General features: G+C 37.1%; 1 protein-coding gene and 1 long non-coding RNA gene across 5 annotated transcripts in view; one reads left to right on the forward strand and one right to left on the reverse strand.

The window, feature by feature from the left end:
• The window catches only part of CTNNA2 (catenin alpha 2), a 1,156,022-nt gene that overhangs the window by 478,937 nt on the left and 650,432 nt on the right, over nucleotides 1-26,653 (forward strand). The window lies entirely within an intron of this gene.
• LOC140327293 (uncharacterized) overlaps nucleotides 1-26,653 on the reverse strand; it is a 54,147-nt gene that overhangs the window by 21,017 nt on the left and 6,477 nt on the right. For all 4 annotated transcript variants that reach the window (XR_011920016.1, XR_011920018.1, XR_011920017.1 and 1 more), the window contains exons 2-4: nucleotides 25,607-25,652; nucleotides 25,135-25,249; nucleotides 23,887-24,061 (exon numbers count right to left, since the gene is read on the reverse strand). This is a non-coding gene — a long non-coding RNA (uncharacterized lncRNA). The remainder of the gene's footprint in view (nucleotides 1-23,886; nucleotides 24,062-25,134; nucleotides 25,250-25,606; nucleotides 25,653-26,653) is intronic.

The raw sequence follows: 26,653 nt of genomic DNA on the forward strand, positions 1-26,653 counted from the left end.
CTTTGCAAATTCGTGTGTAAAAAATGTGTAAAAAAAAAAGAGGCTTTAATGTTAAAGTAATTTATTGAATGTGTGTGATTTGTGAAACTAACTTTTATCAAATTTTATCCCACAATGTTAGGATGATTCCTACTATCAGTGTGGGATCCCCGGGCACTGGAGGTTAAATGAGGACAAGTCTCCCCATTAATTCACCTCTAGTGCTCTGTTATTTAGCTGTCATCAGGGTTTACCTTTCCTCATCTAAGTTCAGTTCCCACGGTCACACGAGTGCTTCCAGTCAGTTGTGACTGCAGATGAACTCTCAATGGAGTGTGTTCATTGAGAGTTCAACTGAGTTCAGTTCCCAAGGCTCACCGGGCCAATAAGAACAGCCTGGGGAGCATGGGAACTTGCGGTCACATTACGCTGTTCCATATGTGTTTTTGGATAGAGATTCTCTATCCAAGAACACAAACTACAGTTACGCTAGGGCTGCAAGAGCAATCCGCTCCGCTGCCCTGATTGCTTTTGCAGTTCTACACAGTACCGAATGATAAACCGAATTCCCCCCCATAGACTTTAATGGTGTTCGAATTTGGCGTTCGATCAACCAAAAAATATCGGGCTGAGCTATTCGATCAGCACTACCTCTAGCCAACCATTTATCTTTCCTGTCTTCCTTTCACTCTTCTGCCCTACCTCTTTCTACCTCTTCTTCTCTATTCTCCTTTTACACCTTCACACTTTTCTCTATTGTCTCTATATTTCCTTTGTTTACCTCCAACCACTCCTTTCTCCCTCTCCTTTCTTCTCCCACTCTCATCAACTCCCTTCCCTTATATTTTCCATATCAACCTGTCTCTCTTTTTCCTCCCTATTTTCTTTATCTACCTTCATTTATCTATTTTCATCTCTCACTTTATTCCTTCCACCCTACCTTGCTCCCTCTCCTGCATTACATTCTTCTAGTTTCCACTTTTACACTCTCTTTCTCCATATTTCTTTCATGTACCTTCATCCAACCCCTTTTCATTTCTTTTCATCCTTTGTTTTTATACTCTCTTCTTTCCTCCATTCTACCATCTGTCTTTCTTCCCACACCTTCTCCTTTCTCTGCACAACTCTCTCAAAATCTGCAACTTTTCCTACTTTTTAAAAAATCATTGTTTCTCTCCTTTATGGAAATTTAGGACCTATATGAGAGAAAAACAACTTTCACTTTGCATATATAAAAAAAGGAAAATTGTCATGTTTTTTAAGTGCTTTCAAAAGGGCAGCCAAAGCTGTAATTTTAATACCAGATCAACTCGTGCCAGAGTTGAAGAGAGGCGACAGGTTGTTTTTATTTTTTTTTTCTCCATCTTTAACGCTAAAAAAAGTAATGTTCTTTTCTAGAAAATGTTAATGTATGTGGATGAAAGTTTTGAATAATGACTTGATCTTTCTAGTTTCTACAGCAGTTTATAAGAAATATGGGAGTAATAGATTTCCTATGGCAGTCAACAGGCCTTGTCAGCCCCCCAAAGCTGTCCATAGACCTAACCAGGTAGTTATTTGCACCAAAATCTGACACCAGTCTGTAAAGTAACCGACCTTACAATCTAGTGTTGTTGAGGGGAGGCAAAACCAGCATCATTTTATCCAGGGGTGAACAATAGCAATCAAGAAAGGAATAAATATACTGTGAAATCTAATTATGTATTCTTTCATAGAGATATGAAAATCAGAAAAAATCTATGACTTCTCAAAGTATACAAAGCTCTGGTGTCAGCTTATAGTTGACTTCTAAGAACTTAAATACATCTTGTTTATATTAGAGAGCTGTAAATCTGCCAGGAATCTGATTTCATACAAAAAATAACTTTCATACAAAAAAAACCTTTGAAAATTATTTTTTCGCTGGTGCTTACACATACAGAGATGAATGATGATCAGTCTTGAAGTGATTTTACTGTTTGTTTAGAATATATAAATACTTTATCATGCATAGTCTGGTCACAAGTTCACTTCAATATATATACGCATTTGACTAGAATATTTATCTTTGTCAAGATTTCGGAAAAGGCATTGAGGATGCAACAGCAGAAAATGTTATTTACTGTAAGAGCTGTACAAATATAGAATAACCTTTTACATAAACTTGTCTTAGAACATGTATTATCCAAAAAAAGTGGAATCTCCAATGAAACCTAACATTTGCAGTATTCTAAAGTATCCAGATCACCTACACAGTTAAATTTAGATCTAACAATTAGTACTAGGAGTCAGAAAGGTTTCTTTTTCCCAGTTAAGATTTTTTTGGCTACAGATAAACTAAGATTTATAGAGACATTTTGTACTGAAAATTGTATTTGATGGATATATTTTCTCACCCTCATCCTATACAACTATCAACAATCTAAATATATAACTAATGTCGACAATTGATCAAACAGTCCTACAGAAGAATAATAACGCTACTTTTTTATTCTTTGAGAATGACAGATATCATCAGACTAAATTTGTATTATGCAGGATCATGTGACCAGCGGCCGAAATATTGGTCACATGATCTCTCATATGATTTAGATTTTAGGCAACTAATAGGCAATGTGACTGATGTCAAGGCTTAGTTGAGTTGTGCCAAAATAACCTTAGCAGCCTCAATCAGCTGTAATCTGAAAAGTGGTGAGCAGTAGTATAAACATAAAATAATTTATTTTTTGAGCATGAAAACCCCCAAAGGCAGCAGCAGGCGGTCATATGAAGAGGACTGAAATAGAAAGTGAAGACCTTTCTAAAGATAAACTCCTTGACCTAAGTAGACAGGATGTTCGCCACACACAGTACTTACCCAACCCTTCTCCTTCTCCATTCTCTCTCCCCTCCACCCCCATTTTCCCAACACGCAGTGACACAAACTCAATCCTTGTGGGAAAATAGCTGTGGAGACTGCTTTAATGGCACAAACTAAATTTAAACATTTTACAACAACTAACTCTTTGGCAATAATGGTAATCACATTACCAATAAATAACAATAACCATTACAAACTTTTAAACCTTTTTAACTTTAACCCTTTACCAAAACTACTACTCTTTCCCAGTTGTAAGCCCTTGGAGACAATGCTCACCGCACCGTACCTCCTGGAGGAACTGCCCAAACCATCACCACTGGCTTGAGAAAGAGTACACTACTGGCAGCCCCTCCTTAAAACCATCTTAAGGGTAGTCCTAAATAACCATAACCCTTTGGAGATCCCACACATATGATGGTTCTACCTTCTGCCACACCTATTTACAGATGTCCTCGGAGGACCCCAACTGCCAGCCTACATCAGACCCTCAACTGTAAATTAGGGCAAAGGGGAAGAGAAACTTGTTCCTTCTACTTACTAATAATTCCCCTTACTTCCTCCCTCCTCTGCTTTTTAATTCCTCATTTCTCCTCCCCTTTTTTAAACTTTCACCCTATCCTTTAACTATCTATCTATCTAAACCTCTGTAAGGCATGGTCAGTACAAGTATTCTCCAGATACCAGTCCCCCAATCTAACACCACAGTTTTCACCTATAGCATCCCCTGTTCAGCCTCGGGAGACTGGTTGCGTCTCTGAGCACTCGGTTGCCCCCATGACTTGGTGCGCAAGGGATGGTGTCTGGAGATAGACCAGCAGCTGACAAGAAGACCACAAATACAGAGTACAGAGTTATCAGGAAATCCAGATACAAGCCAAAGGTAAAACACAAGAAATCAGTACACCAAGCGAGGTACAAAGGGAAGGGCACAAGCAGAGTCGGGGTCACACACAAAGGTCGGTCCAGGCAGAGTTCAAACGGAATGTCAGGAACAGGCAAAGGTCAGTAACAAAGAAATACTCAGAATACTCTCCAGCAAACATAAGCCCAACTAACACTATACCAGGCACTGGTGACTGAGAGCAGACAGGCTATAAAGCCCCAGCAGCCAATAGCATTTCAGGACTGAGTCAGGAGCTGATCAGCCTCTAGAATCCCCTTCAGCTGTGCACAGCTTAACAATAAATGCTGGGGATGCCAAAATTACATCAGGTTGCACAACTAAAGGGAAGCAGGGGCTGCTGCTATCTTAGTTCTCCTGGCTGCTGCAAAAGACATTGCTGGACAGAACAGTGTTTATAACTGCGATGATGCACAGCACTGAGTCGTCGGACAGAGCATTTCCTAACGACCTCGCTTTTATTTCAGCCTACTCTATGCTCCTGGTCATGGCTGCCTTTCATCCACCTTCCTTTGCTCAACAGCTCCAGGCTGTTCTTTTTTTATTGAAAACAAAAGCCTGTCCACACCTCTAGGATGTATTTAAACTTCATTGCAGATGCTTACTTAACTATGCTTTGTTGATACGAATATTATCCATTTCGGTTATTTCCTAAAACAGAACTTAACAGGAGTACAAGGGCTTGCCTTCCATAATCACAGAGCCAATCACACCTTATAATATTTTAATTAGCCAAATATATGAGAGGGAAGTACAGGACCCCTGTTATCATATTGTTGAATCAATGAATCATCATTTAATTTTTGAAAGTTTTAGAAAGTCATACGATGCTGTAGATTATAACCAGGATGGGAATGTTTATTATCATTAATAGATTATATCAAAATAGTTGTAAAGCAATTATATGTGTGATATAATAGGATAAGATAAGATAATAAGAAGGCTTAAAAAAGCAGTCTGCTTGGGTTGACATATATGTATTACAGCAAAAATTATTTTTTTTCCTTCCTCTTTCCCTGTTTCTGTGTGTGTGTATATATATATATATATATATATATATATATATATAAATATAGGGGAAGGAGGAAAATAATTTCTGCTGTAATACATATATGTCAACCCCAACCTGGCTCCTAAAATGTAACATTCTCCCATGACTCTTGACCTGTGTAAGTATAGCCACACTTTCTTTTGTAAAGAATGGGAAAGAACCCTTTCATGTTTCTTGTAGACAACATGAATATTGCAGTAAAAACAGCAAGGGGTTATTATATAACAATTTCATTGCCCCTTGCCCTTTGTTAAGTGCCCCGTTTTCATTTCTAATAGTCATCACTGGTATAAGCCACGAGTTGCACTTTTGAATAAGACAACCTAAATTTAAGGTGTGCTTACCCTTTAAATTCAATCTCTTGAAATGAGGCTTATATTTGGAATCGTAAGTCATCTTTGTCATTATCCTGAAGATAACCATCAATCTCTATATCAGCCAAAGCCCTGCAGGACATTGAATCCCAGCAAAACGGCCACATCGAGCTATATATGATCACTTTGTCCATCAGCACCAATGTATAATTTCATCATCTTAACCTCGGACACCTTGTCAATAAACAGATAGAGTGATTGCACCGCGCTGCCCAGAAGTCAGACAATGTCACACATCTGAAGAGTAAGAAACGCATTACACATTCAGAATGATGGCGGGGAGTGCTTGTTTTAACAACGACAATGTCTGCTCCAACAGAAGAGGTCAGAGATATAAATCTATAGATATATGCCAGAAATTACAATAATAAGTGCAAGAAAATTGCTTTGTGTTAGGTGTCACTCAATAAAGGAACCTGCAGTATCTTGTAGTCTCGGATAACCTAATCATTGAAGTTGCAGCGCTATGTTCACTGTAAAAGATAATGGAGGCAGTGGCCTAGGGCAACAGAGTTCAGGAGAAGCTGAAAACATAACATGAAAGCATTTAAAATGTGATCTACAAATCTATAAACTGAATGGTACATTCTAGAGAACAGTAAGCAGATTTTATATAGCAGGCATGAGAAAATGTGTTTTTATAGGGGAAGGCCAAGGGGATAGCTGGCTGTTTATTAAAAACTTTGTGGCTCTTAGCAAACTGAGTTCAGTTTTATTTTTGGATATGTTTGGAATTTTGTTAATATATATCAATTTATTATTATTTTTTTAATATAAAACCTAATAAATAGGTCAATAAAATATATAAAGTTTTGCTTTACTTCTTGTTATCATTGTTATTATATATATCATATATATAAAATATTGCAGTAATATTGGAGTTGCCATTCTGACTCCAAATTTTGTAATAGTGACTTATTTTCCCCTGAGACCTCTATGCCTGGCCTCATTAGAGCAGAGAGACAATCTTTGTCAGATAGCTGAACTTACTAAAATACTCCGAATATCATTTATTGAAGGTAGAGTCAAACTGATACAAAAATTATGTGGTGGATGTCAATCTTCTGAGGTCAAAAGAAATATTACTTTCTTCACCCCAGTATGCCTCTTGCAGGAAAGAAAGACATAACTCAAATTAAAAAAGGGGGAAATGATATCATGCAGAGGAAGGTGCTAAAAATTGAGTGCAGGAACCAGAGGGTAACTGCATAATGAAACTTTTGAAAAGTACTCAAGAAACACTCAAAAAAGCTACAAAAATATAGCAATTTATAAATGATCTGGATATAAAAAGGATGACCTCCAACACTGTCATCCTTTATACAATAAATTCCTATAGTATTGTTGGAACTAAGGTACCATTGGGTGGTCCTCATTAAATCCAATGTGGCCTTTTGCAAAGCCATATTTTTCAAGTATGTCAACTAAATTTGAATGTTATTAGCCTGTCCTGTAACTGATGCCACCAAACTGGCAACATTGATCACTGTAAGCAGCTGATTTATTATTATTATTTTAATATCTTGTTTTATAAATAGTGCTGACATATAACACAGAGCTTTACAACGTTCATAGTCATGTCACTAACTGTCCCTTAAAGGGGGCTCACAATCGAATGTCCCTATCATAGTCATATGTCTTTAATAGAGATAGGAACAATAATAATATAACATATACAAATATTCTAGAGCCTAGTTTTGTGAGATAAATTCCCTAATTTGCTCCCAGCAGGTTTTTCTATAAGAGTTTTTGGAAGCCTGATAATGTTTTGGTGCTCAAACGGAATTAAGGAAAAAAAGCTGAATGTTGGGACTAACTCTAGATGGGGAGGTTTGGGTGTAAATTCTGTCCATACCTACAAAATCATTTAATTTCCTCACACCATAAATTGGGTTAAAACAGTGTTTCCTAACCAGGGTTTTATGTAACCCTAGGATTCCTTACATTATTTACAAGGGTTCCTTCAGCAATGAGCAATTTGTACCTCTTAGGTCAGTTTAGGTGGTACCAATGATCTTTTTGGCTATCCATAAGGATGACATTCTTCTCCAATGGTCAGCAATGTAAAAGGTATTTTTCCCAATGATCACCACGCTAATCTACTGTGATATTTAGATATAGTAGTTATAGCAGGGGTGCCCTGAAGATCTGAAAGTTATTTCAGGAATCCCTCCATGTTATAAAGCCCAAGAAACATTTAGAGTAACCACTACAAATAGCCTACATTACATTGATTTGAGAATTAATGGAAGAAGGAATATGGAAATAGGGTTAAAGGTAGAACTTTTTTTTTTTTTCCTCAAAAGGATATCTGCAAGCTCAGCAAAAAAATAAAGGGCACAGTTTAATTTTATCAATAAAGACCTCAATTAAGCGCTAATACGTTAAAGGTGTACTCTATGGCTCGTGTAACGCTGGATAAACATTTGTAAACTGCATTATTTCCTGCAGGAATACCTAAGTAATGGAACATATTAGTTCTACAATGCTTGGCAGCTCTCTGTAAAGCTAGATTCATCATTAGGCCAAATACACATTACCTCTAAATTCATTCATTTAGATTTAATTCCAAGGCTGGAGTGATTCACTGACTCAATTTAACTACTTCCAGGCTCTGTTCTCTTAGCAATAATGCACAGTCTGGGGAACAAAAATGTTTGCAGTGGAATTTATTCTGCATGATGGATTTTTGTCGCTGAAGTCAAACTGTTGGGTCATGAGATTAAGATTTAAATTTCAATAAAAATGTGCTAACTTTTACTTTTTCTCTAAGTTTTAAACATATTGCGAAAAAAAAGAAAAAGAATAGTACTTAAACAAAAATTAAATAGTACTGAAACCATGTTTGTGTACTTTTTCAGCACCATGGAAAGCATTCATCATCTGCAAATGACTCAATAGATTCCGGTTAGTTATTCAACTGTGGAAAGATAACAATACAAGATTTTAAAGGCATCACATTTCAGACCAAAAGTTATAGTAAAAAGTAACAAAAATACCACCTACAAAGCCATATCCAGAGTACCACATTTAGAGACATAATATACCTTTAATACATTACTTACTCATGTAGAAGTGAAATCTCTTACCAGAGCCAAAAGTGAAGGAGTTTTATAGAATCATTTTTACTTATTGTACATCAGCAAGTAATTTTTGTTACTTTTTCATAGATAATATTCATGTGTACAAAACCGATATGTCTCAAATGACTCCTGATGAAGCAGACCTCAGCGTCTGTAAAACAAGTCGAGTTTAAACTTTTTATGCAAAAGTAATAAGTAGGGCATAAAAGCCCCCTTTTTATATTTTATATCTGACTGTCAATATGTATGTGATTTCATAATGTTTTAATAAAATCTTTTTTGTACTTTTTACTATACTTGTGGTCTAACATTTTATGCCAACATTGTTCGCTTTCTGCAATTGAAAAACCTATTTATTTATAGGAAGTGTCATATTATTAAAAAATTGGACTTTGGTGGCTAACTGAAACATTTCTGCATTGATTTTAGACTCCTGTAGTTAATAAGATCTGCCCAAAACATTCACTCCATGAATAACAAATTGAACTAATCCTGGCAGAACATGCTGGATGAATCCCATTGAATCTAACTTGAGTTAATTTTTTTTTTCTTCTTTTCTTATTTTAAATATTAAATGATATTATGTAAATTGTATAATTAAATAAGAATATAATTAATACAATTAGAGTTAAATATTAGTTTTACTTTTCACCAAATTGATATATATGTCCTATAATCCACTATTCCCTATAGAGACCATATATATTATTCATTTATATCACCTGGACACCATATGTATTTTTTTTCACAGTATATGTATTACTTATTATTGGAATATTTTGAGATTAGAATTTATTTGTAAAAGAGGGTTCATATATTTCCATCTTTGAGCACTATTTGTATGTTGAAGCATAACTTTGTCTTAAGGACTGGTAAACACGATAAAAGATTGTATTGTTATGGAACACTTTGTATTACTTTTGTACTGTTGTGATTAGTGTTGTCTATTTATATACATACAAATTTACAAAAAAAAAGTTCAAATAATTAAAAAAATATATATATAATCCACTATTCATGGACGCTATGAAACCATTCGTCTGTTTCTGTAAATGCAGCACAGATTTTTTTATGAAACACCACAGAATTCTTTTAACTCCTTCCAGCTCTTAAATTCAGTATTTTGCAGATTATATTATTTAGAGACCCACTGTGCTCATTGAGTTGATATAAACTCATTGAAAGGCTATTGTTTCAAGATAAATGTCCTTGTGTATATTCGCAATTTGTGGTTTTATCCTTGTCCCCAATTTTTTTCATCTTTTAAAAAATTCCTCTTTACCATGTAGGGCAAATCTGATGAGGGCCATGGCTGGGAATTTCCAATCTATGGCTGTATCCTTGGTAAAAAAAAAGCAAAAGGCAAAATAGAAACAAATAAGTGTGTCTGCCTTCTTCGTTCTCTAATTCCTGGTACCCAGTATGTGACTATGAAGAATACAAATAAAATATAGCGAGTAATATATTTTAGCACATTTTTGTTAGATTTGCTAGACTGTTAGATACTTTTCTATGGATGGAAATAAAAGACAGTATGAGCACATCTTGAAATGTTTTGAAACTCCTTGTCAGCAGATTTGACACGATTAAATCATGTGTATGTGAAAAAGTTTGAGCCCACAAGATTTATTTGACAGAGTTCCTGCAGTTTGGGGATTTTATAAATTTCAGTTTTGCATGGACAGCCAAACAGTTTGCAAACATTGCTTCATATTTCAAACTTAGATTTACAGTCTGATTTTTGCCAAACTGACTGATACTTTTTTTTTTCTTATAATGAAAACTATTAAAAACAGAGAGCAGATAGTAGACTAGAACAAATTCATTTTAATGGAACTTTAGAAATTGTCATCATGTACATAGAATAACTCTAGGTATTGGATTTAAAATAATAACCCAACTTTGTATTATTTACTGCCCCACAATAGTCTTTTATAATCTAGGAGGGTCAGAATCTTTGGACATAAATACCCCTTTTGATTATCCATTTGGCTTTTACAATTGATATATAGATGATTTCCTATTCCCTGTGAAGTACTGCCACAAACAAAGCACCCTGCTCAAGAAAAGAGTGGTAGTGATTGGTCTTTATTACAGGAACCTCCTTCTAAATGGCAATCATAATTTGTTTTTTCTCTAAAATTGTTGTCTTCTCCGGGTTTTCCTCTTTTATATCCCCGATCCACTGTTATACTATTTCAGAAGGCTGTGCAGAAGTGTAAACAAAAATTATCCATTTTTATTTAGCTGGCCAATGACTGAGCAGCTAAACCTAGTGGGTTGCAAAACAAAGCGGTGGAGGATCTAAAGCCCCCATTCAGAAGAGCTATGTGTAAGCTTTTGGAATTTTTCTAGATCCCGAAGGCTGAAATCATTCAAATAGCCGGGTAGGCCCATTTTTTATCTTCAAGCCACTATAAATCCATTCCAAAAGTTTGTTTTAGAAGTATACCCAAATGTTATCTATAAATATTTAACTGTCCTAAGATTGATGAGCCAATCTTACTAGGTTGGATAATAAAACAGTCACTATCCGGAGTCCACATCCAAAGGTGTTATGCAAGCTTTGAAAATGGTAATGAAAAGTCGAAGAAAGTTTGGTTGAAAGGGGGGATTTTCCCCTTTTTATCTGCTAACCACCATTAAGCCAGTTCAAAAGGCTGTGTAAGAAGTATAACCAAAGTTTATCCATAATTAATTGGATGTCCAATGACTGAGGAGCAGAACCTAGTACGTTGGACATTTTAACAGTAAGGAGCTGATGGACCCATCCAAAAAAGTTCTGTGTTAGCTCTGGGAATGGTTCTAGATCCTTAAATCTGAGACCATTTTGTTGAATAGTAAGGAGATGTTGCTGATCCCCAGGCCTACCCAGCTGTTCCTAAATAAATCTTCTTCTGGACGCTGGATGTGGTTTTCTCGATGTCTTCCAGTTTGTATACCTTCTTTTCGTTTCATTAAATTTTTCATGATAATATTAGTAAAAAACAGACCCATAAATGTCACGTGTGGAGAAACAGAACCACTAGGGGGTGCTACAGCTTGCATGGAGGTGTTGTGAGCCCTGAGATGGGCTAAAGCAACAGAGTCCAAGCAGTAAACCAGGTTTTCTCCAGAGCCTTTGATTGTAAGAATGTTGCGCGGCTGGTTACTGCTAGGTTGCGGTCCTTGGGCACACCATAGAGAACAAAACACGATACCAAATCACAATGCAGAAGGATAGTCAAGAAAGGCTGGGGTCGAGGCAAGCAGCAAGCAAGAGAGGTTAGGTCACACACCAGGGCTCAATAGTCAGGGAGATTCTAGGAGACAGACACTAGTGACACAGGGGCCAATGTGGGCACAGGGAACACAGGTGACACTGGAAGCAACAGGAGGCACAGGTGACTCAGGGATATCCACAGGCAGACAGGAACACTGGAACAGCACAGGGAAGTTGGCTGAGAACCAAAAGACTGGACAACGAGGGGTTAACATGGGAGCTGGACAAAGGAAACACTGAATTAAGCACCAGGTGAACAGAACTAGGGGCTCGGCACAATGGACACACGTTGCACAAACACTAAGTGTAGTCTGTGAGCTAGCTAAACAGTCAGGGCTGGTCAAGAGGCTATTTTCTGATTGGCCAGCAGATTGGACGGAATTGATAAAGCTTGGAAACAGAGGCACGTCCAGCGTCAGAACTGCCGGCATGCGCAGGTGAAAGGTGACTGCACTTTAGTGAGAAAGAGGTAGGTGTGACAGTAATCTGTGCAATATTTTGCAATATGACATCAGTTTTTGCATATTTTAGTAGCTCATTGATAGTAGAAAAGAACAGTGAAATGACCTCATCACAGTTATATCATCATAGCTAGGGGAGAGATGTATTGTTGTAACCATGATGGAAACCAATGCGCTACGAATATGGCTGTGCTCTCTGTCTGTTTTCCCATTAAAGGTTTTTCCCATTAAAGGTTTTTAAAAACAAATCTTACCTACATAAAGCTATGTTAACAGCATTGCTGAATGTGTTGGTAACAAAAGGGAGGATGTATATTTTCTGGAGAGAATGCTGCTCCAAACTCGCTTTTGTGTTGTTGTTTGACCAAAGGCCAAAGTATTTATCCAACGTTATATCTGCTGAAGTGGAGGATCACTTGAGACTGGCAGAAATGCAGGTCTTCCATTTACCCTTGGCTTGAGATGGAAGGATTATCTCCTTGAACTTTCATTTTCCTGATAACTACTGTTTTCCGGGAGTAGAGTGGGCTTGCCAACTTTTATGGACTAATGACCTAAACTGTTCTTTCTCTCCAGTAAATAACACACACTTGTTGTGCTATACAAAGTTTCAGAAACGGCTTGAACTGCGTATTCCCTGCTGTGTCGGCAATGAAGTGACAATATTTTAGCCGGGACAGCTAAATATCCTTTATAACGTTGGACAGAGAAAGACAGTTTTCATGCTGAAAGATCGTACTCATTTGTCACGCTGTAACATAACATATTCAGCTAGTTTTACAGTGCTTTCCTCTGCAAGCACCTCGCCAAATGCAGCTTGTCTCGCTAACTGGCTATTTCTGTAGATTTCTGAAATGGAGGTTTCACCTGAAGTGAACCGTGTCCTTTTTTTTCTCTTCTATCTCTCGACTTTCTCTCGATGCCTCTGTGGATATTTAAATGAACATCTAAAGCTGAGCCACACAAGACAGTCATAATGATATTAATCCTTTACACTGGCTTAGGCATTAGTGAATTTATTTAGCTGGCCTGGTAATAGTCTGAAGCAAACGGAATTCTGTAAAGGCGCTCACATTTTAGGTATTTTCTTTCTACGTTAAGAAAGAACTTCAGCCTAATAAAAATGTCAGCAACACCTTTGCTGTGTAAATATCTATACTCTTTTAGCAATAAAATTTCTATTGCAAGAAAACTTGCACTATTCATAAAATTCAGGTTGTGGTACATTTATCAAGCAAGTATTGACCGTAGCGGATGCCTGTTTTGTAAAAATCAAGCTGTTCTAGCAAAAGCAGTTTTTGTGTTTACTCTACTCAAGAGTTTTCATTATACTTGTGAAAGTTTTTCGCTTATAAGTGGCCTGAATCAAGAAAGCTTTTTCTTAAAAAAGTCAAGGATCTAATCACCAATACTTCTTGTAAAGGATTAATTTCCATGTCTTGTTCTGCACAGTGTTTTTATGTGGCAGTGTCCATCTTGGCCGTAATGGTGACTGGGTAGATAGTAACATGGGCAGTATGGGACATTGGGGAGGAAAATCATAGTTGAACAGAATGAATTATGCAGAGAAAAAGAAATACTTGCACTATAGATCTCAAGGTATAACTTCCTCTCCAGCAAAGAGAACATAAAGGAGTACAATGACATCCTCAGCCTTCATTTTAATCTTGTGAGACTGGCATTCAAAAGCAGTCATGCCTTCGATATTCTCAGACTGAAGATGAAAAGTAATAAGGCTGTGAGCACAGAAGTGTCTAGATAAAGAAAGTGCACTGACATTTTCCATAAAATTCAAGAGAATAATAGATATTTCAAGGTACTGCTTATAGAAATTAGGATGAAATGTCTTTAAACTGTCGAGAAGTCCAACATCCAGAACAGATCAAGTGTGCTCATTGGAAGATATTCCACTTGTCCTTAGAAAAGATCAGGTTCAAGATAAAGATTTTTTATCACCTCCAGTTTCAAGGTTACATTTTAGATTTTTGTCAAAGTGAATAAAGTCAACAGGAAAAATAGCAAAGCCAACCCTCTCCAGTGGTGGTACAGACAGCAACAAGTCCTTAGCTTCATCTACTACATTCTTTGTTGTGTTTGGTATTCATGTTCTCTTACGTTTTCTACACACAATTCAGTTTTATCCAAGGACAGAAAAAACATCAAGTCAACCTGTGCATTGTGAATGTATATACTCGGACGGGGGTCCTTTAATACTCAACATAAGCATGTTCTAGAATGGCCAAAAGCAGAAAAATGTAGCCAGATATCTGACATCTGGGTTTGAACAGCAATCCCATTTGGCTGGGACTGATGGGTAAAAAATGTAACAGTCATAAAGGATCATGCAGCACAAATTTAATCAAAATCCATCATCATGTAACCTAACCTACCCATCCACAAGATCCAGTTCTGATGCCTACATTACCATTGTAGGTGGACATTGGTCAGCAAGGCCATCCCAACTGCTTTGCAGGTATGCAGCTCCATTTGCACTTGTTCACACCTTTTCCTTTAGGTCAACATTTCTTTTTCCGCAATGTGTACTAGTAGCTCTTCTGTGGGATCTGGCAAGATGGTCCAACCTTCCATCCTACATCTATCAATGAATCCTGGTCTTCTATGACCTTATTCTATGTTTACCGGTTGCATTTATTTGGAAGGTACTAAGCACTACATAGTGGAAATACCCCTCTTGACCTGACTTTTTGAAGATATTCTGAGCCAGTTCTTTACCTATCACAATATAGCTCTTGTCACAGTTGATCAGATCCTTGCTCTTGCCCATTTTTTCAGCTTCCAACACATTCCTTCACCTGACTGTTCTCTTGTTGCCTAATATTTCCCTCAACTTGACAGGTGACATACCATGATAATCAATGTTATTCACCTCACTTGTCAAATGTCAAAGGTGTAATGTTTTCACTAACAGATGTGTGTGTACCAATTGGACATTTTAATGCAAACTCTTTTAGCTTATATATCATATAGGTTAGACAATTACAATGCAAACCATTAGTCTTGCTGTTCCAATTTAAAGCAGTCATGTTTCTCTGAGCCCTCAAGTGCTTACATCATGATACTCTTGTAATTGTCTTATTTCTGCAAAGGGTGAAACTCACACTATGACAGTGTTCCCTCCCTCTCTCGGCATGAGTGCTTCTGTATAACATAGGAAGCTAAAATAAGGGAAAGTACACTAGACTGAATGGTGTTTAATACCTTTTAATTTTCAACGTTTGAACAAGAACATTTCCAAGCTTACCCTGCATTCCATTTCAAGTGATTAAAAAGTTGATGTAAGATCCTCCTTGCAGTTGTCAGGATACTTCTAAATTGCCTAATTCTTGCTATTGACTTGACATCTGCATGTGACAATACCAGCTTGTCCTGAGCTATAAATATAAACAAATTCTCCTATTTTTTAAATGTTTCAAATTGATAGACAGGGAGAATGTGCAAGCATTTTCATATTTATATATGCCCCGGTTACCGGTAAGGATGCATAATGTGAATATAACTAAAACTAATGTTTTTGTGGTCATTCTACAGCACTATGGCTATGATAACCAAATAACGACTGCAATAACAAATGTTAAAGTGACATTCAAACAGACTGTAACTTACAGACATTTTCTATACTTGGTGATAGTATATATACTATGTATCACCCATATATATATATATATATATATATATATATATATATATGGGTGATACATGTAGCTTGAGAATAATACTTGGTTCAGTATATAAGCTTAGTATATTACCTCTTTTCTTCCAGCCTCCTCAATGGACAATAAATCAGTGTCAATGTACTTGTCTTTTAGTAGAACTGGTATTTTTGAAAAAGCCTGGAAATGGTTGACTAGGTAGTAGCAGAATGATCTTAGCACTTTTATTAGTAAGCATGTATGTATTTCAACTAAGTATTCAACTGCTTGCTATGTTCGTTCCATGTGCTTGTGGTCCACTGGGTGAATTATTTGCCGACAAAATATTGGAGTATATCTGCACAAGGAGCTCAAATTATAACAAGAACACTTATGTTTTACACCAGTTCAGTTTAGAAGCTGCATCATTATATAATTATGGAGGGAACAGGCGGTGTAATTAGAAAGTGCTGAATTCCAAAGAATGGCAGAGGAGATCCTTTGGGTACAGAGAAGAGGTTATACTTATGGTACCTGGATAATATTAAGAAAACAGGGCATACATTTTTTGTACCTTTAAATAAGATTGTTTTGTAAAATTTAATGTTATGTATTACTTTACAACAAAACACAATAAAATACACTAAATCAAATTGACATTTTTAAACAAGCCACTAAAAGCTTCAAATTACAATTGTAAACAACCAAAAAATAACATTTAAGTTTGGGCAAAGTAGAATTGTCCAGCCGACAATTAAAATAAAAAAGTTTTTTGCCAAATTTTTTTGTGAAAAAAAAAGCATATGTTGGCTAAATGGTGGTTACGGTAATTAGAAGGGAAAAAATAATAACTTTTCAAATACTGCAACATGATTTTAATTACATCAGTCAGTTTTTTCATCATCTTTTTTTGTTCATCTGTTAAATCATAAACAAGAAGGGATCCCATTAGGGATACAAGACAGGAAACAACACAGCAAATAACATGTAACATAAAATAACCTAATGTATTCAGCTATACATGGCTCCATCACAACCCTTACATGCTAAGCCATTTTTAAGGGGGTGTTAAAGGGGTAAAGTAATTACCAGGACAGTTTTTCCAACTGTTGGTCCAACAGCCATAGTTGTTTTAAAAATAAAGCAATTGAGGTTTACAGAAAGGTGTATCCAACATAAAACCAAATAAAAAAACAGAAAAAACAAAGAAGAAAAAAAGACAAAAGAGAAGAAAAGAGAAAACAAAAGAAAAAAGAAGAAAAAAAGACAAAAGAGAAGAAAAGAGAAAACAAAAGAAAAAACAAATCAACAAAATGTAATTTCAGAGGAGTATAAATAGTAACAAGATCAAGGGTAGCGGAGTCCAATAATATTATAATGTTCACAATAAATAGTGGCCACTCCAATTTTAAGGGGATACCAAAAAGAATTATATAGACCTGGTAGATTCCATTACAAGAGAACAGAGATAACTGTCAAAGAACAGAGAGGGAAGAGAACAGTACGAAGAAGAAGAAGCCTGACTGGCCAAGTCAAAGGGCCAGACCGAGACGGGGGAAGGGAAGAGAGTCTTTTAAATACATGGGCATGGTGCCTTGCATTTGGGCAGTTGGCTTCTTATGAGCCATGGTCCAGGAGAAACTTCACCTATGAAAAGTGGAGATTTCTGACCATGGGCTATAAACTAGAACCAACTATAGTTTAGGATACAGTTGGCAAACTTGCCACCTTACTGACATAACCCAAAAACATGAACGGGGGTTAGTTAGATTTTCTCAAAACAGTCTAGAACAGTGTTTCAACCTTCAACCCTTGTTAAACCTTTTTAATATGAGGGTACCCTTTGAAATAACTTTCAGTTCCTCAGGAAACCACTGCTATAATTAATATATCCACAGATCATGGTCACTTGGAAGAATGCCTTTTACATTGCTAGCCATTGTGACGAATGTCACCCTAATTTATAACCAGAAAGATCATGTATATATCTTGAGAGTCACAAACTGCTCATTGCTCAAATAACTCCTAGTAACCTCGGGGGGAACCCTGGTTGGAAAAACACTGCTCTGGAATTTTGACAGCTGGCACATTAAGTAATGGCAATGTTAAATTTTAGTACAAATCATTTTGGAAAGTATGTCTTATTAATATAAATTGTGAAATCTAATGAATCATGTAATACTAACATTTCCGGATGCATTTTCTCACCATAATAATTCAAACCTTGAAAAAATGTTCACTCAGCAAAACTTTGCAGAAATCCCTCGAATCATGCCTAAAGTCCAGGCTTTACCTTGCCATGGCAGGGAAGGTGGGACAACAAAATTAAAATGTAACGTAAGTAATACATTGCTCCACATTTCGAACAAATATTATCCAATTTTAAGCATGAATTACTAAACCCACACAACTAATTAGATAATTTCTATCTCTGTAGCACAACTCAGGACATTCTACATGCTCACTTTGTTATTAGTTTCCTATTAAAAGGTTCACTTGGGATGGGTTGCAAACAAAATGTGATATCCCAGGTTGCAAATTATGTGGTTATGAATTAATGATAACCAGGAAGTTTCAGTTCCTACCTCGATATCGCTCCCCGGATGTGTGTTTCATATGGAGTTTTATCAAATAATGGGGATGGAAAGAAAAAGCGTGCCCTTGTGGGAGTAAATAATGATCCTGAAAGCATTTTGTGCAATTTAAAAGCTGTTTTTATGAAGTGTTCAATAGTTAAAAGCCACTTCATAAAATAGCTAGCTGTAGAAAACATTTTAATGAATACAGAATGTGGAGTATTATTTTCTAAAATACATGTGTTTACAAACTCATATTTAAAGCTTTATTCCACTCTAAACTAAACATTTGGCATAAAAGAAATATGTAATATGGGTATCTGTGGCTTAAGTATTCCTCTGTTGCTCATGTAAGGGAACATTTTAGTAACCATGGGTATATAGCGCCCCCCCCAGGTTGACTGCATACTAGGTAAAAAAAGAAGGCTAGCCTCCCGTATCCAGAATTCTTCAGTTTTAGGTTAGTGTCCTAGGTTATGAAACCTCTTTTTGTACCGCTATTGCTCAAGGCTATGTTAATTTTCTTTTCCTTTATCAGTGTACCACTGGGTCATTCCAGCATATCTAAAAATCATTGGTTTCTGTTTAGGAAAATTCTGACTACATGATGTCTCTAGTGAAACCCATTAAGTTGCTCTGGCCCTAGGTTACATAGTTACATAGTAGGTTAGGTTGAAAAAAGGCATAAGTCCATCAAGTTCAACCACTATGGAAATAAATATATATCCCAGGTATAAAACCCTAAAAGACATAGCTGGTCCAAAGGAAGGCAAAAAAACCCTGGTACAATTAGCTTCAACAGGGGAAAAAAATTCCTTCCCGATTCGATGAGGCAATCGGATGTTCCCTGAATCAACAGTCTGTTTTTTTTTACTTGAAAGCCTTAATTCCCAGTTATATTCTGTGCTTCTAGAAAAACATCCAGCTTTTTTTAAAGCAATCTATAGTATTTGCTGAAACTACTTCCTGAGGGAGCCGTTTCCACATTTTCACAGACCTTACAATGAAGAATCCCTTCCTTATCCGGAGCTTAAACTAAACTTCTTCCAGACGCAAAGAGGCCCTTTTGTTCTTTGTAATGATCTTAAAGTGAATAATTGGGAAGATAGTTCTCTATATGGACCCTTTATATATTTATACAGGGTGATCATATCCCCCTTATACGTCTCTTCTCAAGGGAGAATAGATTCAGTTCAGCTAATCTCTCTTCATAGCTGAGCTCCTCCATTCCTTTTATTAGTTTAGTTGCGAACCTTGGCACCGGGGAGACCCCAAACCATTCGGTTGAAGGGATGCAGGCGACAAACTATTCTATCCATAGAATTCACTATGACTACCAATTGACTTTTCCTTCCTGCATTTCCCTCCCCACCACTACTAGATGTGCTGCTCTCCCGGCTGTTAGGGGTAGCAGTAACATCTTGAGTTGCCACCACTGGGTCTGCCACCTGCACATCTTGACATAACTTTGCAAACATGTTGGGGTGCTCAAACACAGGGCTGGCCTTCATTGTCTGGGGGCCCCTACCACTCCCTCTAGTTACATTAACCCAACTCCCTACATGTTCATCCTGATTAACCTCCCCACCCTCCACATCTAAGCCATTAACTGCCTGCTCAGTAAACAGTAGACCGCTCCCAAGGTGATCCATTGATTTCAGTGTTGCAATGCCCTTCTCCACCTCTCCAATGCGAGATACCAGAAAGGCGACTTTTCACATCTGTCACAGCAGTATTCACCTAGGAGCTGTTGCTCCATTAGTGCATACATGTGGCAGCTTGTGCATGGAACCAAACTTTCCACCTTGCTACTAATCATCTTCCCAGTTACAATGTTTGTTTGTTTAGAAGGAGTTATAAAAGTTTACTTACAGTTTGTGATTACTATAAGGATTTACCTCCTTTTGTTTTTAAGCTCCTGCTTTTTCCAACTCTACTTGATTAAAAAAACACTTGTTTCACCAGCCAAACAGTGAGCAAGCTATCCAGGTTCTCCAAATTATTGTTCAGACAAAGGAAGATTAGCTAAATAGGAATTGTCCAATGAGGTTGCCTGTATATGTACAATGACACCCTACACTCAGTTGGCTGATGGAATTGAAAGGGCTTTGCTTAGCCCTGGAAGCCTGCTGCTTACCCCTATTCAGGCATACATTTTGTGGTCTATAGGGCAATGAGCAACTCTTAAGCCTTCAAGTATCAGGACTTGGTTTATGTTCCTAACTAAGAACTAGGTCTGTTGGTAAACTCAACTTCCCCAACATTACTAGCACTGGAATCAAACTTCACGGTTGAATTTGCAGATGCTTGAACATCAGCTCTGGCTATACAGGGATGCCCGCTCTAGAGAACATACGTATATTTGGCCAATGTGCATTGACTGCTCCACGTGCTGGTCTGTGGTTTTAGAACAAAAGAGCAATGACAGGGGAGTTCTCCACTCCCTGTTACTGCCCATGCAGCCTCCTACAAACCAACCCATCCCACTACTTATCAGTAACCCTCAAAACTCATCCAATTGGCTGCTGTTAAATAGAGAATGTTTTGAACTCTGTGTAAATATATAAAATCAAGGATAAAATAGATATGTTAAAAAAAAAATAGTTGTAAAACTGGACTCCAAGCTTGTGATTGTTGATTGTAATGTAATATGTGTAATATTTTACTTATAGTTATATTCCCCAACAGCAATAATGGATATATAAGTGCATTCAAAGCTTTTTTATGGGGCATTTCAGACCTTTTCAGGGAGATCACTGCCTCCCCACGTGAATGCTGCTTGCCAGACAAGTTTTTCAAGCTGCGACTTTCTTTGGAAGGCAACCTGTAAGATATTAAACCGTCTTTTGTTTTGATGCACCTGGACTATGTTTTGCTGATTTAAACTAAATCTTCAATTCGGCTTTAAAGGAATTTTGTGAGCTCTGCCTCCCCCTTGTTAAACAGCTGCAGACAACAGAAACAACAGATATTGTAATCCAGTTCCCTGCTGCTTTAATAGTGTCTAAAACTAAATGTATACTAAGCAGAGGATCGCAGTGTCAACAAGAACCTGCTGTCAAATAATTCTTCTAAAAGTATTGCATATTTACTACCACACATGATGTAGGTTAAAATGTGAGCTCTTTCACTTCTGTATATTATTCAGCTGTTAAAACAAAACAACCCCAAAACCACATAAACTTAAACAAATATGTTTGTCTTTGATTTGCTGTTAACATTTATTTAGTATCTAAGACTGCAGTACTAAAGACTTTTGATCTTTTTGTAAATATATATCCAGTAAATTAGCTTAAAGGAAATCTTTACATTTACTGAGGCGTTATTTTAAAGTCTTTGGTCTGTGTAGCAGCCACCTATTTTAACACCCACCAGAAGCACCTATCCCATCTAATAAAAATAACTGCCACCTACAGCTTCTGTGCATTTGTCACACTATTTATTCCTATAGAAAGAGTTGTAGTCCTCTGGATGTATGGGGGCCACTAGACCTGTACTCCGGGGTGACTGGTGGCTGCTTGAGTCTTCCCGAGTCGTATTCATCTGGATGGCATGGGGCTGCTGGTGCTATATTTCACTGGATGACTGGGGATAACTGGAGCTGTATTTCTCCAGTTGACTGGGGACTACTGGAGCCATACTCCTCTGGATGACTAGAGGCAGCTAAAGCTTTGTTTTTCAAGTTGAATGGGTGATGCTGGAATCATACTCATCTGATTGACTGGGGGCTGCTAAAGTTATACTTCCCTATCTGACTGCGTACTGCAGGAGCTGTACTGCTTTGTATGATTGGGGGCCAGTGGATCTGTATTCCTCTGGATGGCTTAAGGCTGCTAAAGCTGTGCTCCTCTAGTTGAATGGCAGGCCCGCTAGAGCAAAAACTAGTAGTTGCTGGAGTTATACTCCTCTGTATGGCTTTTGGGTCATTGGAGCAGTACTTCTCTAGTTGCCTGGGGGCCACTGGACCTATACCCCTCTGGGTAACTGGTTGCCATTGGAGCGATACTCCTCTGGATGGCAGGGGGCCACTGGACTCATACTCCTCTGGATATCCAGGTGCCATTGGAGCCATACTAATCTGGATGGCAGGGGGACACTGGAACTATACTCTGGTGGATGACTGGGGTACACTGGAGCCATAATCCTCTGGATGACTGGGGGCTGCTGGAGGCATACTTGTCTAAAGGACTGGGGGGTTCTAAAACTTTACTCCTGTAATTGACTGGGGGCCTGCTGGTGCCATACCCCTTTTTATGACTAGAGGCTGCTGAAACTGTAATCCTCTAAAATACTGAAGGCCTCTAAAACTCTACTCCTGTAATTGCCTGGGGGCAGCTAGAACCATACACCTCTGGATAACTGAGAGTCATACAAAACCTGGCAAGCCATAAGAAATAAAGTTGTGTTTTCATACATTCAAATATTGTTATCCCTTAGAGGCAGCATTTATTAACTTATTATAAACCATATATTATTAAAAATGTGGAAGAGCAAATAAAAACCAATATATCGTAATAATATTATTGTAAATATTATAACCTCAACTGAAAATATATAGTAAAATACATAATATTTCTCTAAAACATATTAGGTTACGTACACACGTCGGATGTTTCTCGTCTGATTATCACTTCAGGGCTGGTATTGGATGAGAATCTGACATGTATACAGTGTTCTTCCGACATTTTTCATGGATCCTCCAACTGGCGGATCCATTAATGACGAACCACTACAATATAAGTGAAGGGGGAGAGCTCAGCGTGGTGCCGTTTGCTTGTTCTCCCCCCTCCTGTTTTTATAGAGCAGAACAGCTATGTATGTACGGCACTTGTTAATCCCTGTATATACAGTGCTCTGGCATGCATCTTTCAGTCTTTCATCAGTGGAAAGGATCGTGAAAGATCCTTTCCAAGGATAATTATTGCACGTGTGTATGCAGCTTAGTGTATGCACTATTCAAATCAACCAGCAAAAATCTGTTCAGTCCAGACCACGGAATGAAAACATATCTAGTTTGAAAATAAATATGTTTGAAAATATTACCATAATGCCACATAGAAGTAAGGCTGTATAGGAGTAGGTAAAAGCTTTACAAGTAAAAATGAAGTGAGCAAATGCAGCCATATGTAACGGGCTGGAGATCTGCCAGGAAAAGCGAGTGTGTCCTTTTACAAATAGAGAGAGAAGAGCTAAAAGGTAGTGTCAAGAGGGGGGCCACTTTATTGTGTCGTAAATTAGTCTTTTCAATCCTCAAGAACAATTTAAGGGTATTCAGAACAGGTCAGTGTGTCTTCATTTGAGATTACATTAGCAAGAAGAAAAGCAATGCTAACCTCCCATTAATGGAGAGGGGTGGAATGGCCACATTGCATTACCATTACTGCTTTTTATATGCTATAATACAAGAGATGTTTTCAGCTTTGTGACAACAAAAAAACATGCTACTGTGCAAAACATAATTTGTAAGCCTCCTCCTATATCTTATCATCTAAGCTGCTGGAAACAAAAACGTTGGAAGGTAGGTTGTGTTCAGGCAGAGGAAATGAATCTCGTTGTTTTGCAGAAAGTGTGCAGTGCAAATGGCTTTTTGTAATCACAGCTGTACCCTGCGCTGCTCCACCACTGAACTATCATCAAAAATACCCAATTCCTATAGATTTGACCCCGAAGCATAGCTAACCAAGACAATAATAAAATGTACTTACTGTACCTTATATGGAGAATACTTTTCAATGAGAATATTGTTTTTGGCGTCTTCTAAATCAGGTGCTGGCCTTTTTATGATTCTTCTTGAATATAAGCTTATACACTTTCACCAGTTTTTCCAGATTTATACCGTTTTCTATTTTGCAGAAATTGTTGTTTCATAATTTACAGGCTTATTTCTGAAAAGGGAGTAAGGGGAGGTTTACCTTTGTTATACAACCTTTGGTCAGAGTTGGAATGAGAAAAGCTACCATTTCTGCATCCCATTGGAAGAAAATGACGTTTAAAGAATTTGTCACCAGATATTTAATTCCTAATACAGAAGAATGCCTAAAATTTCAATACAGATTTCCAATTACATTAAGAAAAATGACATTTGTGGGGGCGTTCTGTACCTTAAGTTACCATATTGCAAGAAAGGAACATTTGAACATTTTTTGATAATTGAAGGAAATCACAGTTTATGCAGATTGAAATTGAAAAGCAGATTTTAATAAAATTACCTTGCAATCTGACTCACATAGGAACCACAGAAGTTGCATAAACATTTTAGTGAAAGTGGAGTTTTCCTTTAAAGAACAAAAATGTTTAAACAGACATGTGCATGCAGTAGATAGGAAAAAGGAACAGATTAAATAAGGTACATTTTCATAGAAAAAAAAATCTATTTTCCTTTCCCGAATGCTGAAGGTTTTTACAAATAAAAAAGTACATTTAATAGCAGAGTATAAAAAAGTCAGTGCTTGTTAGAATGGGGGGTTATAAAAATTCAGCTAACCATAAATAATTGAGGCTTTAGCGTTTTATGAGAAGGAAGTCATTATTGCTTAAATACCTTGCTCTTTCAAAATGTCAGTATTCAGGAATGGTAAGCAGAGACAAAGGGATTTGAAGGCAAGAACAGCTAAAGGGTATAAATCAATCTCATATATTTTTTTGCCTATTTTTTAATTATTTAATATTTATTGTCTGAAAAAATACTTGCAATATAAACAAGACGCAATTAAATTTGATAAAAAAAATGGAACAGGGACACCGGCATTGTGTCTGCAGCTTGTAAAGGCCACTGAAGGGTCAGTCAGCTCTTGATCAGCCAATCAAAGAAGAATGTAGAGCTTTCAGCCAATCAGTTTGCTTTAAGATAATGTCTGCTGCACTTTGCCTTCTTCTCAAACTGTATGTTTCAATTAATATTAATTGGTTGTTCGTGAAGTGCAAAATATAGAAGTATGTAGATATATATTAAAATTACCAAGTCTGTTATTCGGTGTGCTTTGCCACATTTGCCAAGTTCTGATCAGGGTGGAGAAGACACCCTTCTTCACCTCTTGTAGTTTCCGGTGGCCTTTTAGTTTTAAAGGTTTACTCTGCAGGTAGAAAACAAACATGATCATCATCGTATTTAATGGATGACAGTGAGACTGAACAAGGGTCCCAGGGCTAGTTGACACTGTTAGGTCTATAGACAGCCAATGCCCAAATCTGTCTTCGTAAGGGATTAATAGCTAAGGTTGGTCATTTCTGGCTATTGTCTCCATGCTGGATCTTTCACAGTGTATAAAACATCATAAACCTGAAAGCTTGTATTGCCCAAGCATGCAGGGTCAAGCCCATGTCATGGAAATCAATTCCAATTTAGGAATTACCTCCAAGGCCATCTCTACCATGGGAAGAGGTGAATCTTTTGTCTTAAATAGTTCTCTTGCAGGACATGAAGATCTTACCTTGCTTTTTGATCTTTTATATGCTCAAAGATCCATAGCAGGAAATCTATTAAAAAAAAAAATTATATACAATCTTTATTTTGCAACTAGAGGACACAGCAGATGAAGCTTGGTCTAAGGATTGGTTTACATTAGTTGTTTAAGTTGGGGCATTTATTTGTATCTCCAATTGACCACGTGTGGATGTGTCATTCATATGAATGATGGAGTACGCACATATGGAGAGCAGCACAGTTAGTAATGGAGAAAAAAATCTGACTTTTTTTTACTAGTGGTAATGTCATATAGTCAGTTATCTGTAGAAAGACACGGCATGGAATGGTGCATTGGTTAAAATCTGTGCAGTAACCAACTTTCAAATGTCTGTGTGCCCCTATATGCTGATTTTCAGACATTTTCAAATCTTGTAAGTGTGTACTAAGCCTTAAACATAGTACACACAGGCGGATATGAACAGATTTGAACAAAATTCTGCAATCGATCCCAAGAGACCAGTATTTTTGGGTTCCATCTGGATAGAGTAAACATGTTGCAAAATTTGTATTTGTATTATGTGTATGAATGATTATTTCCCATCGCTTTCTATCAAGTGGAAATGATCAAAAGGACAGAATCATGTACACATATGTACAGGTCATTGTTGGGTAATTTAAAGGAACTAAACCCACAATAACTCACCTATCCCTGTTCCACGGCAGGGCACCGCCACCTTCTTTCTTCTTTGCTTCCTAAAGAAGATCTTGAGCCATTTTGATTGGCTGGGTCGGGATGATATAAATCCCACACAGACATGTAGGAGTTATTTTATTCCCAGCACTTATTTAAAGAAACATCCAGCTATATACATTTCTTTATCATAAACAGGCCACATCCCTAACATTCATAGGAAAACATATGCGATGAAAGACATCAATTTTAAGCGGGACTTTTAAAGCCAGTACCATCAGTATATTACAAAAATAACATTTTATTAATAATAAACATTAAAAACTAACATAATTTTAAATACATAAAACAAAATAAAAATGTGGGTGTATATAATGACCT

Source organism: Pyxicephalus adspersus, chromosome 3 (assembly GCF_032062135.1).
Source record: "Pyxicephalus adspersus chromosome 3, UCB_Pads_2.0, whole genome shotgun sequence".
NCBI lineage: Eukaryota > Metazoa > Chordata > Amphibia > Anura > Pyxicephalidae > Pyxicephalus > Pyxicephalus adspersus.